The following is a 16,646-nucleotide window of genomic DNA, read 5'->3' as shown; positions in this document are numbered from 1 at the left end:
GAGTTTCTTTCTCATTCCATAGTGCTGGAAAGTCAAAGTGTCAAAACCATATTGAAGAGTTCTACTTGAGCATCTCTGTAATTAAAATGGGTTAACCCAGAGTCTAGCAACCCTCCAGGACAAGCAACATCGTTCAAAGAAGAATTCTGGAAGCAAAGCAATGAAAAGAACATTATGTCGGTTTGCATAATAAAAAAATATTAAATTATTAAAAGATGACATGTCAGTTCACTTGGATAAGTCAGCTCAAATGGAGTCATAACTGCTATATATACCTAGCTGAAGTATCCGCAAAAACATAGGACAAATCTCGGATACCTCTGAAGTTCTCAGAGGTATTCAGGACTTCTGATGGCACAGTAAGACAAAAAATCTTGAATAGCTAAGTGAAGGCGGTATCTTGGACTTGTATGAGATATCTTACAGGATCTCGGAAATGATCATAGAGACTCCTCCTTGAAGGCACAATCTCGGTGAAGGAGAAGATTTTGTTGAAGTAAACCATAGTGGCATAAACCATCTCAGCATAAACCTGATTTGAAGATACTCTGTCTCAAGGGTGCAATAATGTGATCTCAATGAAGACACAGTCATACGACTATAATCTTAGTTAAGGGTGCAACCATGAGACAATTATGATCTCGGTGAAGTTAAGGACAAACATCAGTCATATATGTGGAAACCTCATTGAAGATTTCGATAAAAGAGAAGTACTGAAGTATCTACGCTGATGATCTTAGTAGTAACAAAGGAAGAGGATTGGTGTATTGGTCTTGGAGTGGCATAGAGGGTCAAGTATAATGGTCTTGGTGTTCATCAATTAGAATCTCTATAAGAAGAATTATGTGCGAGAGGTTTTGGCCCTGCCAGAATGCCAACTTCTTGTGTTCTTGTCTCTTTGTTTTGGCAGAAGTTTGATGAAGTAAACACACACACTCATAATATGAAGAAGATCAAGATAAGATAAATAGTAAAATAATTTCATAAATTTTTATCAATTGTAGAAGAATCTATCTAATGCTAACTATGCTAGGTTCTTAAGAAAGGGTTACTTTATCATGACCATATTTTTTTATAAAACCTTGTAACCAATGCACATCCATCATGTTGCATCCTTCTTAGGCACAATTATAAGTGGTGAACCACATTGTGAGGTACTTGGTCGAGAAGCACCATGTTCCAACAGTTGTTGCAACTACTTCTTCACCTTGTTTGTCTCTATAAAATTCCACTTGTTCGACCCACTGTTGGCATTGGAGAGTCTAAAAATAGTTGGATTTTGTGCTCCACTTTGTTGAATTTTCATGATTCCTATACTAGTAATGGCTTTCCAATGATTCATTAACTAAATCATCTTATATCACATTCATCATTAAGCAATTATACATAGAAAATCTCAACAATAAAACAATAATGAGAGTAGGATCATGAAGAGACAACCAAACAAAAGAGACACAAATTTTTACCTTGGGAAAACCCTAACTGGGGAAAAACCAACCCCCTTTTCTTAGAAAAAATTTTAAATTCAAAAAGGGATACTAATATGATCTTTCAATTCAAAATAAATTAGAACTAACTAGTAATCAAACCCAGGTCATGATGGAAAATCCTCTTAGCACTGCTACTCCCTCTCTCATGTGGGTCATTTCACTCCCGTCAGAGACAAGTCATATGGTAAAGAGGTCTACTAGGAGATTTGATATCCATATAAGGAAAAATATTGTGTCTGAGGTCTATAAAAAACCTTCTTTACTTTGTAAACATGAGATTCCCTCTCATGTACCTCAAATCCCTGACGTAGCTCTATGTGCACTTCTTCTTGCTTAAATACTCCATTTAGGAAAGAGTTCTCCACATCCACTTGATGTAATTTTCAAAAAATAATAGAAGCACGAAAAATAATAGTTGTAACATAAGTGTACCTGGAAACTGGAGTCTCCACATAGTCCTCTCCCTCTTTCTCAGAGAATCCTCATGAATATTTCTTTGTACTTATCTTTGCTTCCATCTTCCACATACTTCATCTTGAGATTAACATGGAAGTCACCAATGACCTGTCTTCGACAAAATTTCCTCCATCATAGCATTCTTTAAATTTGTTGGCCTACGTGCTCCCTTTGATCTAGGAGCTCTTCTGGTCATCAGGTATGATTAGTACAATTTCTCTCTTGAACACAAATTATTGATCCTGGAAGAACCCTCTTGTCATAAATTTTTCCTTGTTCTTCTAGTGCTTCCATTTGTTGCTAGAGCCTTGTCAACCTTCATGATGTACCTTCGATCCTCACTAGGTAAGAGGCTAACTAATTGTAAAACAATAATAATCAAGGAATATATATACAAAGTACTTATCTTTTCAAAGAATTGTCAACTCCCTCTTGATATTTTCATCCTTATAGGAATGATTGAAATCCATCTATGAACTCATCATCCTCATAATCAACATGTTCCTTTTCTTCCCTTCCTTGCATGAGTTAAGGTTTTTTTATCATAGCCTTCAAGCCCGTTGATGGAAAAAAATGAATTAAATCAACAATGGGGAGATCACCTAGTCATGGTCCCAACGAAGCCCTTATCCTTTTGAAATGGTGATTCTGACTGGTTCAAATGGGTCAAATTACCCTCTATCTCCTTATTGACTTGCGGTGTTTCTAATAACTTATCAAAAAGAAAATTCAATCAAACTTACCCTCTTGTAGCATGCTTGCAATGAAGCAATTCTTAAGCTGACATAAGGGCTCAACTAATCCACCAATGTAATTTCTCCTACATAAGGAAACTTCTAAAATATGAGAACTAAATCTAAGTGCAAATCTAAATGCAAATATAATATAATCTATTATGAAAGCATTCAAAAGTATAGATTAAATCTAACTCGATTAAATGAAGGATTAGTCCTCCTCTCAATCTAGAGAAAAATATTGAATTTTGGACCAACTTGAATTTAGAATAAAAATAAAGATAATAAGCCAAGGAAATATTTCCAGTACTTGCTACTAATTTGAACAAATATATACATTCAACTATTGATAAATAGTTATCCTGCTGCACATACCTTTAAATTCAAATAAAATGAATTCAAAATAAGTGGTATAATTGCATTAAAGAAATAGTTTTCATAATACAATCATGATTAAACCAAAGATAAACTTGTCATCAATCTACTAAAGGGTTATCAATGATAACATGCATATCTATTCAAATTCATTGCCTATCTTTAATATGAATAAGAGGCATCATTAAAATATAGGTTTTTAATGTTTAGATAAGCCTACAATTAAGTGAAATTTGTAATAGCATAAAACCCAATTATCAAATAGTTATCTCAATCAATCCGTCAATCAAAATTAAATTGAAATTAATACCTTCAATCAACCTTTAAATTTGAAATTAGTGCACAAAGGTTGCAGTCGTGATCATGGCTTTTGAGTACATGATCTAAGAAAATTCCATGACATCATGAAATTTTGGAGCTGGAATACACCTCTTAAGATCTAGTCCAAATATATGCAATTTTATACAAAATTCAGTCCTCTACAATAGTGCAAAAAAATCTCTTTTTGCAAATAATTGGAAACCTTTTCTGCCTGTCCCAATTGTTATTTATAATTACAAAAATAAATGCTCGAAAAGGAGATTTGTTGAAAGAATGATTGAGATCTTTGATTTTAGTTGGAAATAATCCTTTTCTCTTCTTTGTTAGTGCAATCCATTTGCTCCAAGATTTTTTTGAGACATAGTTTCCACCAAGCTCTATAAAGAACCAATAATAATAAATAAATAAACTAATTAAAATGGAGAAAAACTAAGATTTCAAAATTTGTGAAAAACAAACTAAACGGTCCAAATTTAATTTAATAATTTAATAAAACCAAATATAAGTTTTCCCTTGCTTTATTTTGAAGAGAAGATTCGAAAATTTGATCTTCTAAAATGAATTTGAAACAACAAACCACTTTGGACCAACGAAAATTCTCCAAAACAAACTCATAAATTTATTTTTTGTTGCAAATTCATAGTTGTAGATTATGTTATTTTTTGGAGTGGTTAATGACCAAATCTGGTCATACAACCACTGTGATATCCTTCTCGATGATATAATATTTCCAACAAGCCCTCACGTGCTCATTTCCATTCCATAAAATTCAAGATATTAGCCTCCAAAATCTAGATTCCAAAATTAGCAAAGTGTTGGAAAATACATAGTCCTAAGATGTTTTTTATTAATGTTATGTTTAAATAAATTTAAAAATATCTAAAAAAACAAATACAATAAAAAATAGATATAAAAATTCAAAAGAGCAGGATTTTAAGGTTTTTATGGTTTCAAAGTAAAAGTAAATGAGGGGATGCTTGTACATGTGAAGGAATAAGAGAGGGAGTGGGTGGAGGCTCGTGAGTGGTGTACGAGCACTCCACCACTCCAAGGTATTTTTGATCTACCCATTAATAAATATAAGCTCCCCTTTTAATTATAATTTGTGTTGAATACTCTTTGTGCTCCTCCCATGTCATCCCAAAGTCTAGTGAACCAGTCTAGTGAACCTGGGTGATTCGAAAAAAATGAAATTTCAATACCTCTAAGAAGTCAGGGAACTCAGGGAGAATACTCCATGTCGTTGTTAAATAGTTAAAATTATATTTATAAATAATTAATTTTAATTAACATAACCAGTTAAAGTCAAATAAATTTAATTAAAAATATTACATATTGATATAAATTTTATTTACAATTTATAAAAATATAATAGATAGTCGAAATACAATTCCCTCATAAAAATTGAGGGTTGCCATCTAGGGAAAATAACCTTAAATTAACATAAATTATATCGTCAAATATTCCACCTAATGAATAACCTAAATTGACTAAGAAAATACATATTTTTACAAGGAAATTTGTATCTAAATGTATCCACGAGTGTGCTTCCCCAAAACCTCGCGAGAGGGGGGCTAAAATCATGCTAACACCCCCTCACAGTCATAGTGTGGGGCCAAGCCCCCCCACACCCACTTTTGGGGGACTAGGATCAAAACATGGATGAAAAGTGACCTCTAAGTGAAGAATATAATTAAGCTCCACACCCAACAATCACCCTCTCAGAGACTAATTTTTAACACTCCACCACTGCTTCACTTATTGGACAATGCTTCCACCTAGCCTGGTTGTTTCTCATCTTTACCATAATACTTGAAGTTCAATTAAAATTTATTAGAATATCAATTTCTCCTTAGTTACCACCTTTGTTAACATGTATGTAATATTCTTGCTAGTGTCTATCTTTTCCAGCTTCAATTTTCCATCTTACAAAACTAACTATATGAAATGGTAATTTAGCTATTTATTTTTCCTCTTAGAATGAAACGTTGAGTTCTTTGAAACATGAATGACACTCTGGTTGTCACTGTATAGCCTATCAATCTCCTTCTTCCTGCCCAATTGGTCCATAAACATTTGTAACCAAATCATTACTTTAGTCAAAACTATAGCAACAACATACTCCACTTCCATCGATGAAAGTGCAACAATGAATTGAATTTTAGAAAAGGAAATTATTTTTGTTCAACCTATCATATGGTGCTCATAGTATTATCTCTATTACCTTCCATATCTACATCAACATATCCCTGCAACACAATGTTTAAACCTCTAAAACATAATTCTTGATTAGTGGTGCCTCTCAAATATTTGAGAATCCACTTCACTGTCATCTAATTCTCTTTTCCTAGATTGTCCATATAGCTTCTCACAACTCCCATTAAATGTGAAATATGAGGCCTTGTACACATCATTGAATCCATTAGGCTTCCAACTACTGATATATATGGAACTTCAGACATATAATCCATATCTTCCCGAATCTTGGGACACATATCCGTACATATTTTGAAATGGCTAGCCAAAGGTGTATTAACATATTTTTCATTAAAAATTTTAAATATTTCCAACACATTATCTATGTACTCACTCTAAGACAATGTTAATTTTTAATTTTTCTTGTCTCCAGTTATTCCCATATGAAGGATTTTCATTCCGACACCAAAATCCTTCATTGCGAATGAATTAGCCAATTTTCATTTGAGCACATTTTTTTTTTGCATGTTATATATTGCAACAAGCATGTCATTTACATAAAATAACAATATAATATAGCTTCCATGATTCTCCTTCTTAAGATAAACACAATGGTCAGGCTGACATCTAGTATAACCTTATTCAGACATAAACATGTCAAATTTTAGATATCACTACATAAAACAGTCCTAATGATTTTATGGTTTTCGTAATCATATATATGATAACGAAAATCATTAACACCATATCAAGTGAAGGTACACTTCTTTAATTTTTCCTCAATATTTGTTCTATTTTCTTTATTAATGTGGACAAATGCTTCACAACCAAAATTCTTTAGAAAGGAGTAATTTACCTTCTTACATGTACATGTCTGCTCTGGAATTCCACCATCGAAGGAACTTAAAGGCCCTTTTTTATAAGATAAATAACAATATCAATAGAATTTTCACGACATTGTAAAGGTAACCTAGGATGCAATCTCATACACCTTAGATTCTCCATGGTTATTTTGTTCATCCTTTCTGACACACCATTTTCTTGTGGTGTTCCTTAAACTGTCTTCTCTCCATGGATTTCATGGTATGAATAGTAATTATAAAAATACTTGCTACACTATTCACCTCCATTGTATGATATGAGATACTTTATGTTCTTTCCTATCTCGTTCACGACCAAAGATTTCTATTTCTTAAAAGTATAGAAAACATTAACTTTATTTCTAATACAATAAACCCATGTTTTTGTATTTACATCGTCAATAAAAGTAACGTAATAACGAGAGGCATGAGAGATGATACTTGACAAGGTCCCCATACATATATATGCACAATATCTAAGTTTTAACTCTTCTTTTCTTTCTCAAATCTGAGAAATTTGACTCTCTTCTATTTTCCATAAACACAATTCTCACAAAAATCCAAATCAACATACTTCAAACCCGGAAAAAAAAAAAATTGAGTGAAGAATTTTCATTTGCTTCTCACTCATGTGCCCAAGCCTAATATGCCACAATGTCATATATGCTTATACATATGCTAAAAAATTAGAAAAATAGAAATAACATTGAATAAATACAATGTACTAGCCTTTTCTACTTTTAGTATTATTGAGGCTCTTTTAGTGACCTTGTAGGTTTTGTTTAGAAATTTAGTTATACATCCTCCACCTCCCAACTTCCCTATTTAAATTAGAGTACTTTTAGATCTAAAACATGTGCTACCTCCTATAGCAACCACTAGTTGCATTCTATTTTTTATAAGTACCTTTACCTATTGAAATAATTTTACACGGTTTATCATCACCCATAATTTTATTAATAAGCATTTAAATAAAACTTACAAAACACTTTTTGAAATATTATAAAATTATTAGGGTTTAGGGTTTAGGATTTGGGGTTTGGGGTGTAGGGTTAAGTGTTTAGGGTTTATAACAATTTAGCAAATTCTTTGAATAAACACTTAAATAAATGTAACACAACTCCTTTTAAAATGTTATAAAATTCTTCTGGTGTAGGGTTTAGGGTTTATAAGGCTTTAGAAAATTCTTTTAATAAACACTTAAATAAAATTTACAAAACATTTTTTAAAATGTTGTAAAATACTTAGGGTTTATAACGCTTTAGTAAATTCTTTTAATAAATAGTTAAATAAAAGTTACAAAACGCTTTTAAAAGTGTTATAGAATTCTTATGGTTTATGGTTTAGGGTTTAGGGTTTTTGGTTTAGGGCTTAGGATTTAGGGTTTATAACACTTCAGTAAATTATTTTAATAAGCACTTAAATAAAAGCTACAAATAGTTTTTAAAATGTTATAAAATTCTTAGGCTTTAGCATTTAGGGTTTAGGGTTTAGAAATAAAAGTTACAAAACTCTCTTTAAAATGTTATAAATTAATTAGGGTTTAGGTTTTATTACTTAGGGTTTAAGGTTTATAAAACTTTAGTAAATGCTTTTAATAAACACGTAAAAAATGTTACAAAACACCTTTTAAAATGTTATGAAATGCTTAGGGTTTAGGTTTTAGGTATAAGGTATAGGGTTTAGGGTCTAGTTTTTATGGTTTATAACACTTTAGTAAATTATTTTAATAAACACTTAAATAAAAGTTACAAAATGCTTTTTAAAATGTTATAAAAGGCTTAGGGTTTAGGTTTTTCAGTTCAGGGTTTATAGTTTAGGGTTTAGGATTTATAACTCAGTAAATTATTTTGATAAAAACTTAAATAGAAGTTACAAAACGCTTTTTAGAATGCTATACAATGCCCATGGTTTAGGGTTTATAAGGATTTAGTAAATTCTTATAATAAACACTTAAATAAAAGTTAAAAAAACACTTTTTAAAATGTAATAAATTGCTTAGGGTTTACTGTTAAGGGTTTAGGTTTTTTAAGAATTTAATAAATTCTCTTAATAAACACTTAAATAAGAGTTCGAAAATATTTTTAAGATGTTATAAAATTCTTAGGGTTTAGGGTTTATGGTTTATGGTTTGGGGTTTGTAGTTTAGAATTTAGGGTATAGGGTTTATAACACTTTAGTAAATGCTTTTAATAAACACTTAAATAAAAATTACAAAACACTTTTTAAGATGCTATAAAATGCTTAGGGTTTATGGTTTAGTGTTCATGATTTGGGGTTTACTAAAGGTTTACGACTTAGGTTTTAGTGTTTACGATTTAGGGTTTAGGGTTTGATGTTTAGAGTTTAAGGTTTAGGGTTTATAAGACTTTAGTAAATGCTTTTAATAAACACTTAAATAAAAGTTTCAAAACACTTTCTAAAATCTTATAAAATGATTAGGGTTTAGGGTTTTGGGTTTGGGTTTTAGGGTTTAGGGTTTAGGGTTTAAGGTTTGGGGTTTGGGATTTAGGGTTTAGGGTTTAAGGTTTAAGGTTTGTTGTTTGGGGTTTAGGGTTTAGGGTTTAAGGTTTAAGGTTTGAGGTTGGGGTTTTAAGGTCTAGAAGACTTTAGTAAATTCTTTTAATAAACACTTAAATAAAGCTTACACAACTCTTTTTAAAATTTTATAAAATGGTTAGTGTTTGGGGTTTTGGGTTTAGGGTGTGTGGTTTGTAGTTTATGGTTTAGGGTTTAGGTTTCAAGGTTTATAGCACTTTAGTAAATGGTTTTAATAGAAACTTAAATAAAAGTTACAAAATATTTTTTAAAATGTTATAAAATGCCTAGGGTTTAGGGTCTAGTGTGTAGGGTTTATGGTTTTGGGTTTAGGGTTTAGGGTTTATAACACTTTAGTAAATTATTCTAATAAAAAGTTAAATAAAAGTTAAATAACTCATTTTAAAATGTTATATATTGTTTAGGATTTAGAGTTTAGAACACTTTAGTAAATGCTTTTAATAAATCTTTAAATTAAAGTTATAAAACACTTTTTAAAATCTTATAAATTTCTTAGGGTTTAGGTTTTGCAGTTTGGGATTTATGGTTTTGTGTTTAGGGTTTGGGATTTAGGGTTTAGCGCTTAGGGTTTAGGGTTTGGGGTTTAGGTTTTAGGGTGTATGGTTTAACATTTATACCAATTTAATAAATTATTTTAATAAACACTTAAATAAAAGTTACAAAATGCTTTTAAAAATGTTATAAAATGCCTAGGGTTTAGGGTTTTGTGTTTAGGGTTTAGGGTTTATAACACTTTAGTAAATTATTTTAATAAACACTTAAATAAAATTACAAAATTCTTTTTAAATTGTTATAAGATTCTTAGGGTTTATGGTTTAGGGTTTAGGCCTTTGGGTTTAGGGTTTAGGGTTTAGGGTTTGGGGTTTATGTTTTATGGTGTATGGTTTAAGGTTTATAACACTTTGGTAAATTCCTTCAATAAACACTTAAATAAGAGCTACAAAAAACTTTTAAAAATGTTATAAAATGATGTGGGTTTAGGGTTTAGTTTATAGGGTTTCGGGTTTATTGTTTTGGGTTTATTGTTTAGGGTTTGGCGTTAGGGGTTGAGGGTTTAGGGTTTATAAAAATTTATTAAGTGCTTTTAATAAAAACTTAAAAAAATGTTACAAAATTATTTTTAAAATGTTATTACATGATTAGGGTTTAGGGTTTAGGGTTTGGGGTTTAGGGTTTAGGGTTTAAGGTTTAGCGTTTAGGGTTTAAGTTTTATAAAACCTTAGTAAATTTTGTTAATAAACACTTAAATAAAATTTACAAAATTATTTTTAATATATTATAAAATGCTTAGGTTTTATGGTTTAGGGTTTCGGGTTTATGGTTTATGGTTTGTGTTTGGGGTTTAGGGTTTTGGGTTTATAACACTTTAGTAATTTCTTTTGATAGACACCTAAATAAAAGTTACAAAACTCTTGTTAAAATGTTATAAAATGCTTACGGTTTAGGGTTTAGTTAAAAAAGTTACAAAATGTTATAAAATTCTTAGTGTTTAGGGTTTATATTTTAGATTTTGGGGTTTAGTGTTTAGGGTTTAGGGCTTATGGTTTACGGTTTAGAGTTTATAACACTTTAGTAAATTCTTTTGATAAAAACTTAAATAAAAGTTAAAAAACACTTTTTAAAATTTTATAAAATGCTTGGGGTTTAGGGTTTAGGGTTTAGGTTTTATAAACCTTTAGTTAAAAAATTATTAAACACTTAAATAATAGTTACAAAACACTTTTTAAAATGTTATAAAATGCTTATGGTTTAGGGTTTAGTGTTTGGGATTTAGATTTTAGGGTCTTGGGTTTAGGGTTTAGGGCTTAGGGTTTGGGTTTAGGGTTTCGAGTTTAAGGTTTATAGTGCTTTAATAAATTCTTTTATAAATGCTTAAACAAAAAGTTAAAAAGAAATTTTAAATTGTTGTAAAATGCTTAGGGTTTACGTTTTAGGGTTTGGAGTTTAGGCTTTAGTGTTTAGGGTTTGGATTTTACGATTTAGGGTTAGGGATTATAACACTTTAGTAAAATTATTTAATAAACATTCAAATATAAGTTACAAAACACTTTTTAAAATGTTATAAAATGCTTAGGTTTTAGGGTTTATGGATTAGGTTTTCGGGTCTAGGGTTTAGTGTTTATAAGACCTTAGTAAATGTTTTTTTATAAAAGCTTAAATAAAAGTTCCAAAACATTTTTTAAACTGTTATAAAATCTTAGGGTTTAGGTTTTAGGGTTTTTAGTTTGGTGCTTAGGGTTTAAGGTTTAGGATTTACGACACATTAGTAAATGGTTTTAATAAATACTTAAATAAAAGTTACAAAAATAGTTTTTAAAAAATGTTATAAAATACTTAGGGTTTAGCATTTAGGCTTTAGGCTTTAGACTTCACGGTTTGGGGTTTAGGGTTTAGGATTAAGGTTTAAAACAAATTAGTAAATTCTTTTAATAAACACTTAAATAAAAGTTACAAAACACTTTTTAAAATGTTACAAAATGCTTAGCGTTTAGGGTTTAGAGTTTAGTTTTGGGGTATAGGGTATAGGGTTTAGGGTGGGGTTTAGGGTTTGTGGTTCAGGTTTAGGGAATATGGATTAGGGTTTACAGTTTATAAGACTTTAGTAAATGCATTTAATAAACACTTGATTAAAAGTTACAAAAAACCTTTTTAAATGTTATAAAATTCTTAGGGTTTAGGGTGTAGGCTTTGTCGGTTAAGGTTTTAGGATTTATGATTTAGGCTTTAATGTTTATAACACTTTAGTAAAGGCTTTTAATAAAGACTTAAATAAAATTTACAAAACACTTTTTAAAATTTTATAAAACGCTTATGGTTTAGGGTATACGGTTTGGGGTTTGGGGTTTAGTGTTTAGGGACTAGGGTTTATAACAATTTAGTAACTTCATTTACTAAATACATAAATAAAAGTTATAAAACACTCTTTAAAATATTGTAAAATTCTTAGAGTTTCGGGTTTAGGCTTTAGGGTTTAGAGTTTAAGGTTTATGGTTTACGGTTTAGGGTTTCTCGCACTTTATTAAATGCTTTTAATAAACACTTAAAGCAAAGTTACAAAACTCTTTGTAAAATGTTATAAAATGCTTAAGGTTTAGCATTTACGGTTTAGGGTTTGTGGTTTGGGGTTTAGGGTTTAGGGTTTGGGGTTTGGGGTCTACGGCTTAGTGTTTAGGGTTTACGGATTATAACACTTTATTAAATTCTTTTAATAAACACTTAAAATAAAACTTACAAACTGATTTTTAGAATGTTATAAAATTCTTAGGGTTTAGGGTTTAGCTTTTATAACACTTTAGTAATTTTTTCTAATAAACATTTGAATAAAAGTTACAAATCACTTTTTAAAATGTTATAAAATTCTTAGGTTTTAGGGTCTAGGATTTAGGGTTTGGGGTTTAGGGTTTAGGGTTTAGGTTTAATAACACTTTAGAATATTCTTTTAATAAGTACTTAACTAAAAGTTATAAAACACATTTTAAGATGTTCTGAAATGGATAGGGTTTAGGGTTGAGGGTTGAGGGTTTTCATTTTTTAATAAACATTTAAAAAGAAGTTTCAAAACACTTGTTAAAATGTTATAAAATTCTTATGGTTTAGGCTTTTGTTTTTAGTGCTTAGAGTTTATAACATTTTATTAAATTATATTAATAAATGCTTGAAAGAAAGATACAAAATGCTTGTTTAGATATTATAAAGTATTTAGGCTTTAGGCCTTAGGCTTTAGGGATTTGGGGTTTATTACATTTTAGTGAATGCTTCTAAGAAACATTTAAATAAAAGTTACAAAACAATTTTTAAAATGTTATGAAATTCTTAGGGTGTAGGGTTTACGGTTTAGGGTTTAGGGCTTCATGTTTATAAAACTTTAGTAAATGCTTTCAATAAACACTTAAAATGTTATAAAACTCTAAAATGCTATAAAATGTTATAAATTTCTCAAGATTTATGATTTAGGGTTTTGGGTTTAGGGTTTAGTGTTTATGGTTTGGGGTTTAATGTTTAGGATTTAGGGTTTAGGGTTTGTGATTTAGGGTTTAGAGTTTAGGTTTTAATTGACTTTAATAAATTATTTTAATAAAGACTTAAATAAAATTTACAAAACACTTTTTAAAATTTTATAAATTCTAACGGTTTAGGGTGTAGGGTTTTGGGTTTAGCGTTTATGGTTTAGGTTTTAGGGTTTAGGGCTGATACCAGTTTAGTAAATTGTTTTAATATACACTTAAAGAAAAGACAAATGCCTTTTAAAATGTTATAAAATTCTTTGATTTTAAGGTTTAGGGTTTATGGTTTAGGGTTTATGGTTTGGGGTTTAGGGTATAGGGTTTAGGTTTAGTGTTTATAAGACCTTATTAAATTCTTTTAGCAAACACTTAAATAAAAGTTCCAAAATGCTTGTTAAAATTTTATAAAGGTTTTGGGTTTTGTGTTGCGGGTTTATGGTTTAGGTTTTAGGGTTTATAAATATTTACTAAATGCTTTTAGTAACCACTTAAATAAAAGTTAAAAAGTGGTTTTTAAAATGTTATAAAATTCTTAGGCTTTAGAATATAGGCCTTAGGCTTTATGGTTTTGCGTTTGGGGTTTAGGGTTTAGTGTTTAGCGTTTATAACAACTTACTAAATGATTTTAATAAAAATTTAAATAAAATTTACAGAACACTTTTTAAAATGTTATTAAATGCTTAGTGTTTAGGGTTTAGATTTAAGGGTTTGGAGTTTAGGGTTCGGGGTTTAGGTTTTAGGGTTTAGGTTTAGGGTTTATGGTTTATGGTTTATAATAATTTAGTAAATTATTTTAATAAGGGTTTAAGGATTAGGGTTTATGGTTGACGGTTTAGTGTTTAGGGTTTAGGGTTTAGAGTTTATAAAACTTTAGTAAATTATTTTTAATAAACACTTAAATAAAATTTACAAAATTCTTTTTAAAATGTTAAAAAATTCTTAGGGTTTTGGGTTTAGTGTTTTGGGTTTCAGGTTTAGGGTTTAGGCTTTGGAGTTTAAGTTTTAGGGTTTATAAGGCCTTAGTAAATGTTTTTAATAAACACTTAAACAAAAGTTCCAAAATGCTTGTTAAATTGTTATAAAATGTTTATGGTTTAGGGGTTAGGGTTTTGGGTTTTGGGTTTTGTGTTTAGGGTTTAAGGTTTATAGTTAAGGTTTTAGTGTTTATAAAATTTTAGTAAATGATTTTAATATATACTTGAAGAAAAGTTACAAAATGGTTTGTAAAATGTTATAAAATTCTTAGGCTTTAGGGTTTAGGGTTATAAAATGCTTGGTGTTATAAAATTCTTCGGGATTAGGGTTACAAAATGGTTTTTAAAATGTTATAAAATGCTTAGTCTTTAGGATTTAGAGTTAAGGATTTCGGATTTATGCTTTATAATACTTTAGTAAATTCTTTTAATAAACACTTAAATAAAAGTTACAAAAAACTTTTTAAAATTTTATAAAATGCTTAGTGTTTAGGTTTTAGGGTTTAGGGTTTGGGGTTTAGGGTTTGGGGTTTAGGGTTTAGCGTTTGGGGTTTAAGGTTTAGGGTTTAGGGTTTATGGTTTAGGGTTTAATGTTATAAAATGCTTAGGATTTAGGGTTTATGGTTTAATGTTATAAAATGCTTAGGGTTTATGGTTTATGGTTTAGGTTTTGTTGTTTAGGGTTTAGGGTTTGACGTCTAGGGTTTAATGTTTAGAGTTTAGGTTTTAGATATTATAACGCTTTAGTAAATTATTTTAATAAACACTTAAATAAAAGCTACATAACACTTTTTAAAATGTTATAAAATACTTAGGGTTTAGGGTTTACAGTTTAAGATTTAGGGATGGGGTTTAGGGTTTAGAATTTATGGTTTAGGGTTTAGGGTTTATAACATTTTAGTAAATCTTTTGAATAAACACATAAATAAAATTTACAAAAGTCTTTTTAAAATCTTATAAAATTCTTAGTATTTAGGGTTTTGGGTTTAGGGATTAGGGTTTAGGGTTTATAACACTTTAGTAAATGCTTTTAATAAACACTTTAAATAGCCATGCCCATTAAAACATGTGTCTTGCAATGCAGTTGAACGTTTGAGGCCATAGCTATACCACACCCTAAAAATTATTTAGGTTCAAATTGTTTATTTCATCTAATAAATCCTTTTATATATATTGTGTACTTTTACAGCCATAGTTGTAACCCACCCTAAAATTGTTAATATGTACATATATTGTAGATATATTCTAGAACAATTATTGCAGCTTTGGAGGCATAACCGCAACACTTAACTTTTCAGTTGATGACATGTTTTAAATGACAAGTTTTAACTTCTAAATATAAAATTACAGTTTTTAATATAATATAATATGACAACTTGTATATATTTTACATATATATTTATTTTATAACAATCTTTATATATTATACATATGAGATGATTTTATAAGAATATGGCAGTGAATGTTTTAATTTTTTAGTATAATATCAGACTATAAAATAATGTAAATCATGATAAACCATAACGGTTTTGTATTTAGTAAAAGGTCTACTATATTAGACTATTTTTTCATGATATTTTTTTTATGTTTTCAAAGTTTTAATATGTAAGTGGGTAGGTTTTATAAAAATATTAGGTTTGGTTTTAATATAATGTGTTATTATTAAATTTAGATTTAAGTTTGTTATTAAGTTTAAATTTTTAGGTTATTATTATTAGTTGGTTTAAGTTTTTCATGATTATTTTAATTTTAATGTTAATATTAATAGTCAATCATTATAAGCCATGTTCAACCATTTTCAAACTATGTCTGAATATGTTTGACAATCAGCACTCTTCAACATTGGTAAAATATAATTGCATATTATTATTGATTAATATTAATAGCTAAAGAGACTCAACCACATTAGATAAATGTAGTCAAACCTTGATAAACAATGTTTAAATAATTGACCATGATCAAATTTGGTCAACGCTATGTTGACCATATTTAACAATATTAAACTTGATGGCATAGTCCAACATAGTCAACCTTTCGAGAGTCAACATAAACAACCATAGTCAACCATGTTCAACTACAATCAAACAATCATTAACCATAGTAAAAAAATAGTTGGTGATGTATAACAATAATCACAGATTGTCACCCATAGTCTAACCATGGTGATCGATGTGGTTTACTATGATTGACCATAGTTATCTATGGCTACCGTGGTGGACGATTGTCAACCATAGTTTACTATATTTAGCACAGTTGATGATCCAATTGGATATTGGTGGCCACCCACCTATTCCACTTGGATCTCAACACTGTCTCTTTCAGTTTTTTGGTTTCCTTAATTGTAGAAAAATTTACTATTTTTGGCATTTTTCGGGTCTTGAACTTCTAGAGCCATTTTGAGGCCCTAAATGACTTATTTAGGGAAGGCGCAGAGGCCAATTTTACCCCAAATGGGCTTTCCAATTTTCTTTTGGCCTAATCTTCGAGATCTTCGAAATGAGGTATTAGGATAGTGAAATGAAGATCGTATGCCAAAGTTACGACCCCTGGAAGTTGATGTAACAATTTACCCCAATGGGGCCCATAGTTTTGGTGCTTCATCTTCTAGGGTTAGGTTGCTGGATGTTTAGGGTGTTGCATTGTTTCTCAATAATAAATAGGTCTTCGAGCCTCATTG

This window comes from Pinus tabuliformis, chromosome 8 (genome assembly GCF_031772625.1).
Source record: "Pinus tabuliformis cultivar Carrire ecotype Pingquan chromosome 8, CPIR1, whole genome shotgun sequence".
NCBI lineage: Eukaryota > Viridiplantae > Streptophyta > Pinopsida > Pinales > Pinaceae > Pinus > Pinus tabuliformis.
Note: the sequence above shows the minus strand (reverse complement) of the source record.